Genomic DNA, 13,343 nt, shown 5'->3' with positions numbered 1-13,343 from the left:
CCACCATAAACACTCCAACAGCTCTATTCCATGACTGAGGGTGATTGACAGCTGGCTGTCACAATCTTATTGGTGGATGCATCAGTGCAGGCTGACGTGTAGTAACAGGTAGAAAAGATGAAGGAGGAGTTCAAAGCCTCAGATACATGAAGGCAATGACCTCGAGGTGTCTGGTTGGTTCTAGTGCTCACCAAAGAAATGAAGAAGTTTACTGCTGGAGTAAGCATCACACACATGCACACACACACACACACACACACACACACACAGCCTATTAACACTGCTCTGTCTTGCAGCTCAGCAACATCTTAACAAACATTTGCATACAAAGGTTTTTTTTTTTTGCTGCTATCAAGCACCAATCAGGACACAGCTGGCGAGGCAGGAACTTATGTGCTACGAATGATGGGCCTGCGTGTGGCGAGGCAGGAATCCACAGCTCTTGTTCAGCAATGAATGAATCTGCTGGACCCAAATTTGTCACTGGGGAATGTGCCAGCCCCCTCCTTGCCGCTCGCCGCTTCCACACACCTCTTTGTGTGTAATTAGATTAGACTGCACGTGCTCTGTGTGGCCCACATAACAAACCCAGCAGCGCCATTTTAATACTCACTCCTCAGCAGCTTTCAGGGCCTTATTAACGTCACTGACTGATTCTGACTCACTGATACTGACTCAGTGATACTGACTGACTGGTACTGACTCAATGATATTGACTCACTGATACTGACTGATTGATACTGACTCACTGATATTGACTCACTGATACTGACTGACTGGTACTGACTCACTGATATTGACTCACTGATACTGACTGACTGGTACTGACTCACTGATATTGACTCACTGATACTGACTCACCGATATTGACTCAGTGATACTGACTCACTGATACCACTCACTGATATTGACTCAGTGATACTGACTCACTGATATTGACTCAGTGATACTGACTCACTGATATTGACTCACTGATACCACTCACTGATACTGACTCACTGAAACCACTCACTGATATTGACTCGGTGATACTGACTCACTAATATTGACTCAGTGATACTGACTCACTGATACCACTCACTGATATTGACTCGGTGATACTGACTCACTGATACCACTCACTGATATTGACTCGGTGATACTGACTCACTGATATTGACTCAGTGATACTGACTCACTGATATTGACTCAGTGATACTGACTCACTGATACCACTCACTGATATTGACTCAGTGATACTGACTCACTGATATTGACTCACCAATATTGACTCAGTGATACTGACTCACTGGTATTGACTCACTGATACTGACTCACTGATATTGACTCAGTGATACTGACTCACTGATATTGACTCACTGATACTGACTCACTGATACCACTCACTGATATTGACTCACTGATATTGACTCAGTGATACTGACTCACTTATATTGACTCACTGATATTGACTCAGTGATACTGACTCACTGATATTGACTCAGTGATACTGACTCACTGATATTGACTCACCAATATTGACTCAGTGATACTGACTCACTGGTATTGACTCACTGATACTGACTCACTGATATTGACTCAGTGATACTGACTCACTGATATTGACTCACTGATACTGACTCACTGATACCACTCACTGATATTGACTCACTGATATTGACTCAGTGATACTGACTCACTGATATTGACTCACTGATATTGACTCAGTGATACTGACTCACTGATATTGACTCACTGATACTGACTCACTGATATTGACTCACTGATACCACTCACTGATACTGACTCACTGAAACCACTCACTGATATTGACTCGGTGATACTGACTCACTAATATTGACTCAGTGATACTGACTCACTGATACCACTCACTGATATTGACTCGGTGATACTGACTCACTGATACCACTCACTGATATTGACTCGGTGATACTGACTCACTGACATTGACTCAGTGATACTGACTCACTGATACCCCTCACTGATATTGACTCAGTGATACTGACTCACTGATACCACTCACTGATATTGACTCAGTGATACTGACTCACTGATATTGACTCACTGATATTGACTCACTGATATTGACTCACCAATATTGACTCAGTGATACTGACTCACTGGTATTGACTCACTGATACTGACTCACTGATATTGACTCAGTGATACTGACTCACTGATATTGACTCACTGATACTGACTCACTGATACCACTCACTGATATTGACTCACTGATATTGACTCAGTGATACTGACTCACTGATACCACTCACTGATATTGACTCACTGATATTGACTCAGTGATACTGACTCACTGATACTGACGTACGTGTGTGGGTGGGTGCATGTATGTATATGTGTGTGTTTAAGCACATGAGTGTCTTTGTGTGTATGTGTTTGCATGCGTGTTTTTGTGCTTGTGTGTGTGTGTGTGTGTGTGTGTGTGTGTGTGTGTGTGTGTGTGTGTATTTTTAATGTTTGATAGGCAGGGAGTGGCAGTGCTGCCTCATGTATTTTTAATGCTAAAGTTAGTCCGGCCTTCTGAGCTTTGATCACTGCCCTACTTTAAACTTCACTTTGACAGCAGTAGCGAGAAACGGTCACACCTTTCAACCCTTGAAGAAGCTGATGGTGTGTAAATGAACACGACTCTGAGTCGCTGGGACCGGATCAATAAAACAGGTCCTGTGTTCAGCTGGTGCTCGGACATGTGATGGCATCCGTCTCCCTGAATGCTTTAGGCTCCATCCCATTTTCCTTCTAAAGGTGTGTTCACACCAAACGCCCATCGGTTTATTCGCGCAAATTTGACCGCTGGATCATGTGTTTTTATTCGTGTCATTTGCGCATACTTCTTTCCCCTGCAAGGACAATTTATTTCCGCCATTTCTTTCCATCATCAACCATGGCTGACCTAACAACCGTTTTTGGCTTGTATCTGTTGTTGAAGTCCCAGATACAGCAGAAAACCAAATGCCGCTGTATCTGCATCCATGACACAATCCGGGGCGCACACAGCTCGGTGAATTTCACCACTTTCTCCTGGAACTGCACCTGGATGACGACCGTTTCCAGCGGTACTTCAGGCTGACGAGGGCCGAGTTCGATGACCTGTTAGCGAGGATCAGTGCCAGGATATCACGGTCAGACACCAACCACAGCCAGGACCGTTGACATGACTTCAGTGACGCCAGGGGAATCTCAACGCTGATAGGCTCTCTCGACACAACGTCACGCGAATTTGTCGCGCAAATACACGAATTTCGCAAATCCCCTCAGTGGGGGCGGAGTAAGTCAGAACTGGCAACATTTATAGGGTGGAGCTTTGCTAAGTCACTGGAGAGTGTGTGCTGTACATGGCTGGTTTGATCCATATAAAATTGTTATGGTTTATTGATCAACAATATGAATTATGCAGGTGTGTTTAAATATTCACGTGGCCACTGGGACAATTAATTATTAACCTGCTACACACAATAGAACCATCAGAACGTCATTTGCATAATGAGGCAATTGGTTTGCTGTTGTTCAATCAGAATGTTGTTTCAAGAACTTGAAAATCAAATGTTTCACGTGACTGCCTCACTACGTAATCCTCACCATCCTCATCGTCATCATTTTTATTCATAAAGAACAATTTAAGATCCAGATTTCACAAACACTTCCCCAGGTGGCAAAACAGAATGGAAAAGTTATAAAACCAGCAGAAGAAAACAGTTTTTCAGTATTCAGTGCTGTAAAACTTCAGTCATCCAGGAAAGTGCCTGAGACTCCTGTTACCTGTGTGTAGTTTAAATGTGATAGTCGTCTTCATGTAACAGCTGCAAAAAAATGTTTCAGGCTCAGCCCCCGACCAGAGCTTCTGTTGTCCGTAGTCAGTTCCTCCATCCTGGGGCGACGTGTTTCAGAAACTAGGGTGTGAAGTGTGCTTCATGTACTTGATGCAGTATTTGCACGTAACGGTGTGGTGAATGCATGATGAGCGATGAAGCCACGTAGCAGCAGGAACATCCATTATGCTATTAATTATTGATTCATGCCGCCTCCACCCTTTGTTATTTTAGCTCAGGATATAAGTAGCAGGACAGTTCATTGTTTTGATTGGTGTCTTGTTCACACCAATGATGTCACCGACTGTAATTGCTGTTGTTGACCTTCTAGACCGACGGACGTTACCCTTCACGACTGACACACTAGCTTGATAACAATTTCACCACCAAACCGAGGAGATCTCGTGGAAGGAGCAAAGTTCACGCTGCCTTCCTGAAGCATTGCTGTCTTCTAGCACCAAGATGAGTTCGCTTGGCGTCCCTGAAGGCGGAAGTTCCACTTGGGGAAAGGTGGTGGATGCCGCTGCTTGTTTGGCTAGGTGATGACTGAGTGAGCTGGGAATGCTAAGCTAGTGCTAACATTAGTCACATTAGCAGGAGAATGGATACCAACAGAAAAAGAAAAAGTTATTCTGACAAATCTGAAACTTCAAATAAAAACAAGAACTGAAATGTACAGAAAGCTCATTAAAAACTTGTTCAGCCCGCGGGCCACTGATGACATCATCAGAGAGCTTACTTAGATAAAACACCAGCCAACGCCTCAGACTGAACTGGCAGCAGTGTCAGCTCACATCTGGAGGACCTCAACTGACCTCGGCAGGCACCGACACCAAGTATGTGAGAGGCAAAAACACATTTGAAAAGTAACTAAATAATAGATTACTTGAATTCTGATAGAAAACTTGGATCGAGACTGTAATCTGAGTAGCTGTGATGCAGTTGAGGCTGCTGGTTCCTTCAGGTTCTCTGAGGAGAGGAACTCAAACACGATGAAGCTGCAGACATCAAATCATTTCCAATGTTGCTTCATTAACTCACAGTGGTGGTGGTGTGACCGCCATGCACGGCGCCAAGCTTCAGGCTGACCAGCAATGACATTTTCAGCATCTTGCTCGAGGACACGTTGACAATATGGAGGGATCAAACCAGTGACCCTGCAGCACCTCCACCTCTGGACTGTAAATTACTGTTGACTGGAGGACAATGTGAGCTGTGGGTGTCTCGTCTCGTCAGACATTCACGTGTCAGCGTGTCAGCGATTCGGCTCCCACCGGGCTGACCGGAGCAGCCAACACGTATGAACGCAGGAAATGCAAATGAAGCTCAAGACATCTGAAAAGGTTGTTAATAGCCGGAGGGACTTTGGTGTGTGAACTAACAGAACCGCCAGCGTGGATCGCTCCTGCGGGCCCAATAATCAGCAGTAACAATAAAAGCACTTCCTGTGATGAGGCTTGCGTGGAGCTGGCAGGACCAGCGTGTCATTGATTTACTGGTTTCATTAGGCAGCGCGCCGCAGGAACAGTCTCAGTCTTAGCCTCCCCTCCATTTCGTAGGTGTGATCAGCAAAAACACTCAAGCGCCTCCAAAGATTACATGTTTGTTATTGTCTTGTGTCCTGGCGGCGTCATCAAGCCTACAAGGTGCTAGCAGGTCCACCATCTTGGACTGCTTCACACAGACAACCACTCTAGACTGCCAGGAGAGTTTGACGTAAGCATGACATCAACAGCGGCTGAATCGATGCACCAACATGAACCTTTAACGACTGTCGATTCGAGGACAGAGATTCAGTTTGCGTCGATGTGGTCGCTGCTGCACACGTCTCTGCTTCTGTGATTCATTAAATGATCACACACAAACTTTTTAGTGCTTCTTATGTGTCGTCCCGAGAGACAGACAAGAAGACAGGGACCCTTCACCAGGGAGCTGAGAGCCATGCTAGTTAGCTTAGCACAATGAATGGTAGCGGGAGGGAAGTGGTAGCTTAGGGCAGGATGGCTAATAAATTGATGTATCCCTTTAAGTTGTTGTCAATGTCTGATACTGCAGAGCAGCTTGTGTGTGTGTGTGTGTGTGTGTGTGTGTGTGTGTGTGTGTGTGTGTGTGTCAGCAGGTGCAGCGAACCAATTACAGGTGCCCATGACCCTCTCAGCTGTTAGGGAGAGAATGTGCAGTGAAAGCAGCCTGAAACTCTTCTGAAGCAAAATGTTTTTGCTGATTTCAGCATCTTGGCTCCACACACACACACACACACACACACACACACACACACACACACACACACACACACACACACACACAAACTCACGCACGCACGCGCCCACACACACACACACACACACACACACACACACACACACACAAACTCACGCCCACACACACTCTCACGCACACATATGCACTTACACACAAACACACGTACATTATTTCCTTGAAAGGAATGTGTGTTTATGCTTTTGTGCTCATGTCCATATGTGTCTGTGTATGTACGGGTGTGTACATGCGTTCATATGTGCGTGTGTGTGTGTGTGTGTGTGTGTGTGTGTGTGTGTGTGTGTGTGTGTGTGTACCCATGTCAGCAGCATTACTGAAGAACCACTGAGAGAGTCAACCAACCATCTTCCACATGAATAATTATTGTTTAGGTGTATTTTTTCTTCCACTGGGAACACAGGATTGTAAAAGTGTAAATGAATGGCGCGTGCAAAGCGTCCATTGTGACGATGACGCGCTAGCTTAGCCGTCTCTGGTTCAGCTCGCTGGTCAAACTCCCTCACAACATGCTAAACAGACCGCCATGGTCAGTGTGGTTCCCAAACACGTGAATATCAAAATGAAATCATTCATAATCCAAAACGTGACCCCAGGGTTCATGCGAGCGGTAGCCAGCTAGCCAGGACTGAGGGAGTCCCATCAGTGACTGTAGCATCAGGCCTGAGCGGAGCTGCTAGCTACAGCGGTTAGCTGGCCAACCCACTCTCCCCTGCTCCACTCCTTCCTCATCTCCTCCTCTTCACCCTCCACCTCCTCCTCCTCCTCACCACAACTGCCTGAGAAGAAGGGAACTAAAAGGGGGGGGGGGGGCATTTTAACAGAGTGACCTGGAAATGTCAGACACGAAGAGGGTTTCTAACACACACTCTCCCTGACACGCACATGTCAGGGAGGGGTTGTGTTTGTAGTCCAACAGGTAGTGACGTTATCAGATATGTGGTCTGTTTGTAGTCCAACAGGAAGTAGTCATCTACTGGTTCCTCCATCAGCAGCCAATGGGATTCTTCCTTGTGATTGTGGATGATTGAATCAGGAAATCAGCTCTGTGGGGAGCAACGCCACCTTCCCTGGATACTTGTGGCTCTGGACTCTGTCCTTGAACCTCCCAGCAGCTGAAGCCACCTGGTCGCCACGTGACAGGAGGAAACATCACCTCTCCTGGTTGAGTTGATTTTCTCTAAGACGCTCATGAGGACCTGAAGTTTGTATGAGCGAACGACTGTTGCCGAAGATTTCCAGACCATCTCACGCACACACACGCACACACACGCACACACACACACACACACACACACGCACGCTCATGGCCCGAGGTTGGGTAGATCATCTGGATTAATGAAGCGAGTTGCTGGACACTCTGATCGTCTCTGTTGCGTCGTTCTGTTCCCAGCAGCCAACTTTCCTGTGCTCGCCAGCTCCTCAGCTCCTGCTCGCCCTCCTCCTCCAGGGCACATGTGTTCCAGCCTTCACTTTCTGTTTCATGAACCTCCACAGCTTCATTTCCTTCTCACTGCCTGAAGCCATGCAGCTGGGAATTAACATGCGTGATGACCTCTGACCCCCAGTCAACCAAGAACAAAAACAAGAAGGATCGGTCATGTTTCTGGGAAACCCATGATAGTCCACCATGATGAAGCTGAAATATTAATAAAATCCTTTAAATGCTGCCAAGCGTGCTCCACACTGAGCCGCCATGACACATCGGCCTCGTGACGTGAAGCAGGAAAAAGTCACAAGCTTTGTTGGATGTCCACTGGCCTCCAGTCCAAGTCAACAACCTGAGCTGATAGTAGCTGGCGTGCTAGCAGGCCTGCTATCCATCCATCTACTTGTCCAACTATCCATCCACCCACTTATCTATCTATCCATCTTTATGTCCATCCATCCATCCATCTCTCTATCATCCATCTACATGTCTTTCAGCTAACTCGACTAGGTGAGCCCCCTCCAAGGCAATTTACTGATGAGTCATCAGCTGACAGGCAGGCTCCACCAGTGCTGCCGGCTGATTGGCCACGTTAGAGCAACTATGGAGGAGGCTGACAGGAAAACATTCCGCTGTCTCCACATCTCGTCCTGCTCGTCTCCACTCGTCTTAATTGATCATCGTCTCCTCAGTGAGTTTGCTTCCTCAGTCGCTTTCACATCTTCAATAAAATCTTTATTGTTCTTCCAAACTATCGCACAGACGTACCCTGACCACTCAGCTGACAGGACGCCATTGCGATGTCATCATGTCTGAAAGCTTCACAGGGACCGGAAACATCCTAGACAATGGGATGTCCTCCAGCTAACGCCGCGAGATGGTGGTAGATGGTTGGTCTGTCCACTAGGGGACAGGGCATCCTGGGGAACGGCCCGAAACTTCTTCAATTGATGACAACTATTCTGCTTGTTCTAAATGTGGGATTTAGTTTTGGAAAGGTGAATGACGCTGGAGTTGGCCACGCCCTTCAAATACCCACATAACTCTTATTTCACCAATTGGGGTTGACGACACACAGGGTTCAACTGCCGTCACTTATCTGTCCCCGTCTGGAACCATCAGACAAAGACAATGAAGGTGAAGAGAACGGGGATGAAGGTGATGAAGATGAAGGTGAAGATATAGAGGAGGAAGAGGAGGAAGAGGATGGGTGCCGGGGCAGCAGCCTGCATTCCGGCAGCTGCAGAGGAAGTCAAGCCTGACTAAAGTCCTGGAGGGTTCCGACTCGCTGTGGTGTCACGCATCAGTCCCGCTGGATTATGGCGGCGCTCCGCTGAGCAGATTAGACGCAGGGTGACGAGCGCAGCTGCAGAGGTGGCGAGTGTGGGCGCCTGCCTGGGTGCAGATGAGACACTCAGGGGACCCGTCCAGCTGAGGCTCGGTAATGAGTCATCAGATGCTCCTGTAGGACATGCGTGATGGGACATGCTATCACCTGACCCCATCCCCCAGAGGCCTCCTCAGACGTGGCTATTGCTAACACATTTGCATTTCTAGGTCGGCCATCTTGGACAGCTGTGTAGAACCAAGTGTAGTTCTTGGTGGAAATACACACCAGTTACATTTAATTTTAAATCCCATATTGTTTTATTTTGTTTGTATTTTGGTCATGTAAATTGTGCGAATGCATGAGGAGAACCACGTAGCTGCAAAGGCTAACACGTTCTCTGTCCTCTCACAGCTCTTAACAACTTCTTGGATCCTGTTTAACACAGCATTACTAAGAGATTTGGAGGAGGAGTGGCTGTCTCACAAAGGGACGCTGGTTCAATCCTCACTTCCCCCAGTAACATAGTTGAAGTTCCCTTGAGCAAGAAACAGCTGGCCATCATCATCATCCTCAGCATCAGATCTCTCTACCACCAACTCACTCACTCACCTCCTCCATTGGCCAAGATTTCATTCAACAGCCTAACTGGTTACTTCTACTTCAAGGTGGAGATTACTGACCACAATTCTAGTTAACACCAGCCAGGGACCTGGATTATACCTGACAAGGACCTGGATTACACCAGCCAGGGACCTGGATTATACCTGACAAGGACCTGGATTACACCAGCCAGGGACCTGGATTATACCTGACAAGGACCTGGATTACACCAGCCAGGGACCTGGATTATACCAGACGGGGACCCAGATTACACCAGCCAGGGACCTGGATTATACCTGACAAGGACCTGGATTACACCAGCCAGGGACCTGGATTATACCAGACGGGGACCCAGATTACACCAGCCAGGGACCTGGATTATAACAGACGGGGACCCAGATTACACCAGCCAGGAACCTGGATTATAACAGACGGGGACCCAGATTACACCAGCCAGGGACCTGGATTATAACAGACAGGGACCCAGATTACACCAGCCAGGGACCTGGATTATAACAGACGGGGACCCAGATTACACCAGCCAGGGACCTGGAATATACCAGACGGGGACCCAGATTACACCAGCCAGGGACCTGGATTATACCGGCCAGGGACATGGATTATACCTGACAAGGACCTGGATTATACCTGACAAGGACCTGGATTACACCAGCCAGGGACCCGGATTATACCAGACTGGGACCTGGATTATACCTGACAAGGACCTGGATTATACCCGACAAGGACCCAGATTACAGCAGCCAGGGACCTGGATTATACCAGACGGGGACCCAGATTAAACCAGCCAGGGACCTGGATTATTCCAGACGGGGACCCAGATTACACCAGCCAGGGACCTGGATTATACCTGACAAGGACCTGGATTACACCAGCCAGGAACCTGGATTATACCAGACGGGGACCCAGATTACACCAGCCAGGGACCTGGATTACACCAGCTGGGGACCCAGATTACACCAGCCAGGGACCTGGATTATACCAGACGGGGACCCAGATTACACCAGCCAGGGACCTGGATTATACCAGACGGGGACCCAGATTACACCAGCCAGGGACCTGGATTATACCTGACAAGGACCTGGATTACACCAGCCAGGGACCTGGATTATACCAGACGGGGACCCAGATTACACCAGCCAGGGACCTGGATTATAACAGACGGGGACCCAGATTACACCAGCCAGGAACCTGGATTATAACAGACGGGGACCCAGATTACACCAGCCAGGGACCTGGATTATAACAGACAGGGACCCAGATTACACCAGCCAGGGACCTGGATTATAACAGACGGGGACCCAGATTACACCAGCCAGGGACCTGGAATATACCAGACGGGGACCCAGATTACACCAGCCAGGGACCTGGATTATACCGGCCAGGGACATGGATTATACCTGACAAGGACCTGGATTATACCTGACAAGGACCTGGATTACACCAGCCAGGGACCCGGATTATACCAGACTGGGACCTGGATTATACCTGACAAGGACCTGGATTATACCAGACGGGGACCCAGATTACACCAGCCAGGGACCTGGATTATAACAGACGGGGACCCAGATTACACCAGCCAGGGACCTGGAATATACCAGACGGGGACACAGATTACACCAGCCAGGGACCTGGATTATACCGGCCAGGGACATGGATTATACCTGACAAGGACCTGGATTATACCTGAAAAGGACCTGGATTACACTTGACAAGGACCTGGATTATACCTGACAAGGAACTGGATTATACTTGACAAGGACCTGGATTACACCAGCCAGGGACCCGGATTATACCAGCCAGGGACCCGGATTATACCAGACTGGGACCTGGATTATACCTGACAAGGACCTGTTGTATACCTGACAAGGACCTGGATTACACCAGCCAGGGACCTGGATTATACCGGACGGGGACCCAGATTACACCAGCCAGGGACCCAGATTTCACCAGACGGGGACCCAGATTACACCGGCCAGGGACCTGGATTATACCTGATAAGGACCTGGATTATACCTGACAAGGACCTGGATTATACCCGACAAGGACCCAGATTACAGCAGCCAGGGACCTGGATTATACCAGACGGGGACCCAGATTACACCAGCCAGGGACCTGGATTATACCTGACAAGGACCTGGATTACACCAGCCAGGGACCTGGATTATATCTGACAAGGACCTGGGTTATACCAGACGGGGACCCAGATTACACCAGCCAGGGACCTGGATTATACCAGACGGGGACCCAGATTACACCAGCCAGGGACCTGGATTATACCTGACAAGGACCTGGATTACACCAGCCAGGGACCTGGATTATATCTGACAAGGACCTGGGTTATACCAGACGGGGACCCAGATTACACCAGCCAGGGACCTGGAATATACCAGACGGGGACCCAGATTACACCAGCCAGGGACCTGGATTTTACCGGCCAGGGACATGGATTATACCTGACAAGGACCTGGATTATACTTGACAAGGACCTGGATTACACCAGCCAGGGACCTGGATTATACCAGATGGGGACCCAAATTTCACCAGACAGGGACCTGGATTAAACCAGATGGGGACCCAGATTACACCAACCAGGGACCTACAATTCTACAATTTCATTTAGCAGACGCTTTTGTCCAAAGCGACGACCTAGATTACACCAGTCAGGGACCTGTATTATACCAGCAACCACCGAACTGGATAATACCAGAGGGGGACCTGGATTATAACAGACAGTAGGCGTGGCTGGGAGAGCCAATGGTTGTCTGTCTCTATGTGTTGGCCCTGCCATGGACTGGTGACCTGTCCAGGGGGAAGGCTGCTGGGATAGGCTCCACCCCCACCACCCTGAACAGGAGAAGAGGGAGAACATGGAGGGATGGATGGAGGGATGGATGGATGGATAGATGGATGGGTGGGTGGATGGATGGTTGATAGATGGATGGGTGGATGGATGGATTGATAGATGGATGGATGGGTGGATGGATGGATAGATGGATGGATGGATGGGTGGGTGGATGGATGGATGGATAGATGGGTGGATGGATGGGTGGGTGGATGGATAGATGGGTGGATAGATTGGTGGATGGATGGATGGGTGGATGGGTGGGTGGATGGATGGGTGGATGGATGATAGATGGATGGATGGGTGGATGGATGGATGGGTGGGTGGGTGGATGGATGGATAGATGGGTGGATGGATGGATGGATGGGTGGATGGATGGATGGGTGGATGGATGGATGGATGGATGGATGGGTGGATGGATGGATGGGTGGGTGGATGGATGGATGGATAGATGGGTGGATGGATGGGTGGGTGGATGGGTGGGTGGATGGATGGATAGGTGGGTGGATGGATGGATGGATAGATGGGTGGATGGATGGATGGATGGATGGATAGATGGGTGGATGGATGGATAGATGGGTGGATGGATGGATGGATAGATGGGTGGATGGATGGATAGGTGGGTGGATGGATGGATGGATAGATGGGTGGATGGATGGATGGATGGATGGATAGATGGGTGGATGGATGGATAGATGGGTGGATGGATGGATGGATGGATGGATAGATGGGTGGATGGGTGGATGGATGGGTGGATGGATGGATGGGTGGGTGGATGGATGGATGGATAGATGGGTGGATGGATGGGTGGGTGGATGGATGGATGGATTGATAGATGGGTGGATGGATGGGTGGGTGGATGGATGGGTGGATGGATGGATGGGTGGATGGATGGATGGATAGATGGATGGATGGGTGGATGGATGGATGGATAGATGGGTGGATGGATGGATGGGTGGATGGATGGATGGATAGATGGGTGGATGGATGGGTGGGTGGATGGATGGATGGATT

General features: G+C 48.7%; 1 long non-coding RNA gene across 2 annotated transcripts in view; it reads left to right on the top strand.

Moving 5' to 3' along the window:
* The window catches only part of LOC147248068 (uncharacterized), a 36,180-nt gene that overhangs the window by 16,654 nt on the left and 6,183 nt on the right, over nucleotides 1–13,343 (top strand). The window lies entirely within an intron of this gene.

Source organism: Aulostomus chinensis, chromosome 15 (assembly GCF_037954235.1).
Source record: "Aulostomus chinensis isolate RoL2024-O1b breed Wild chromosome 15, RoL_Achi_v1.0, whole genome shotgun sequence".
NCBI lineage: Eukaryota > Metazoa > Chordata > Actinopteri > Syngnathiformes > Aulostomidae > Aulostomus > Aulostomus chinensis.
This window is presented reverse-complemented; position numbering and strand designations above follow the sequence as displayed.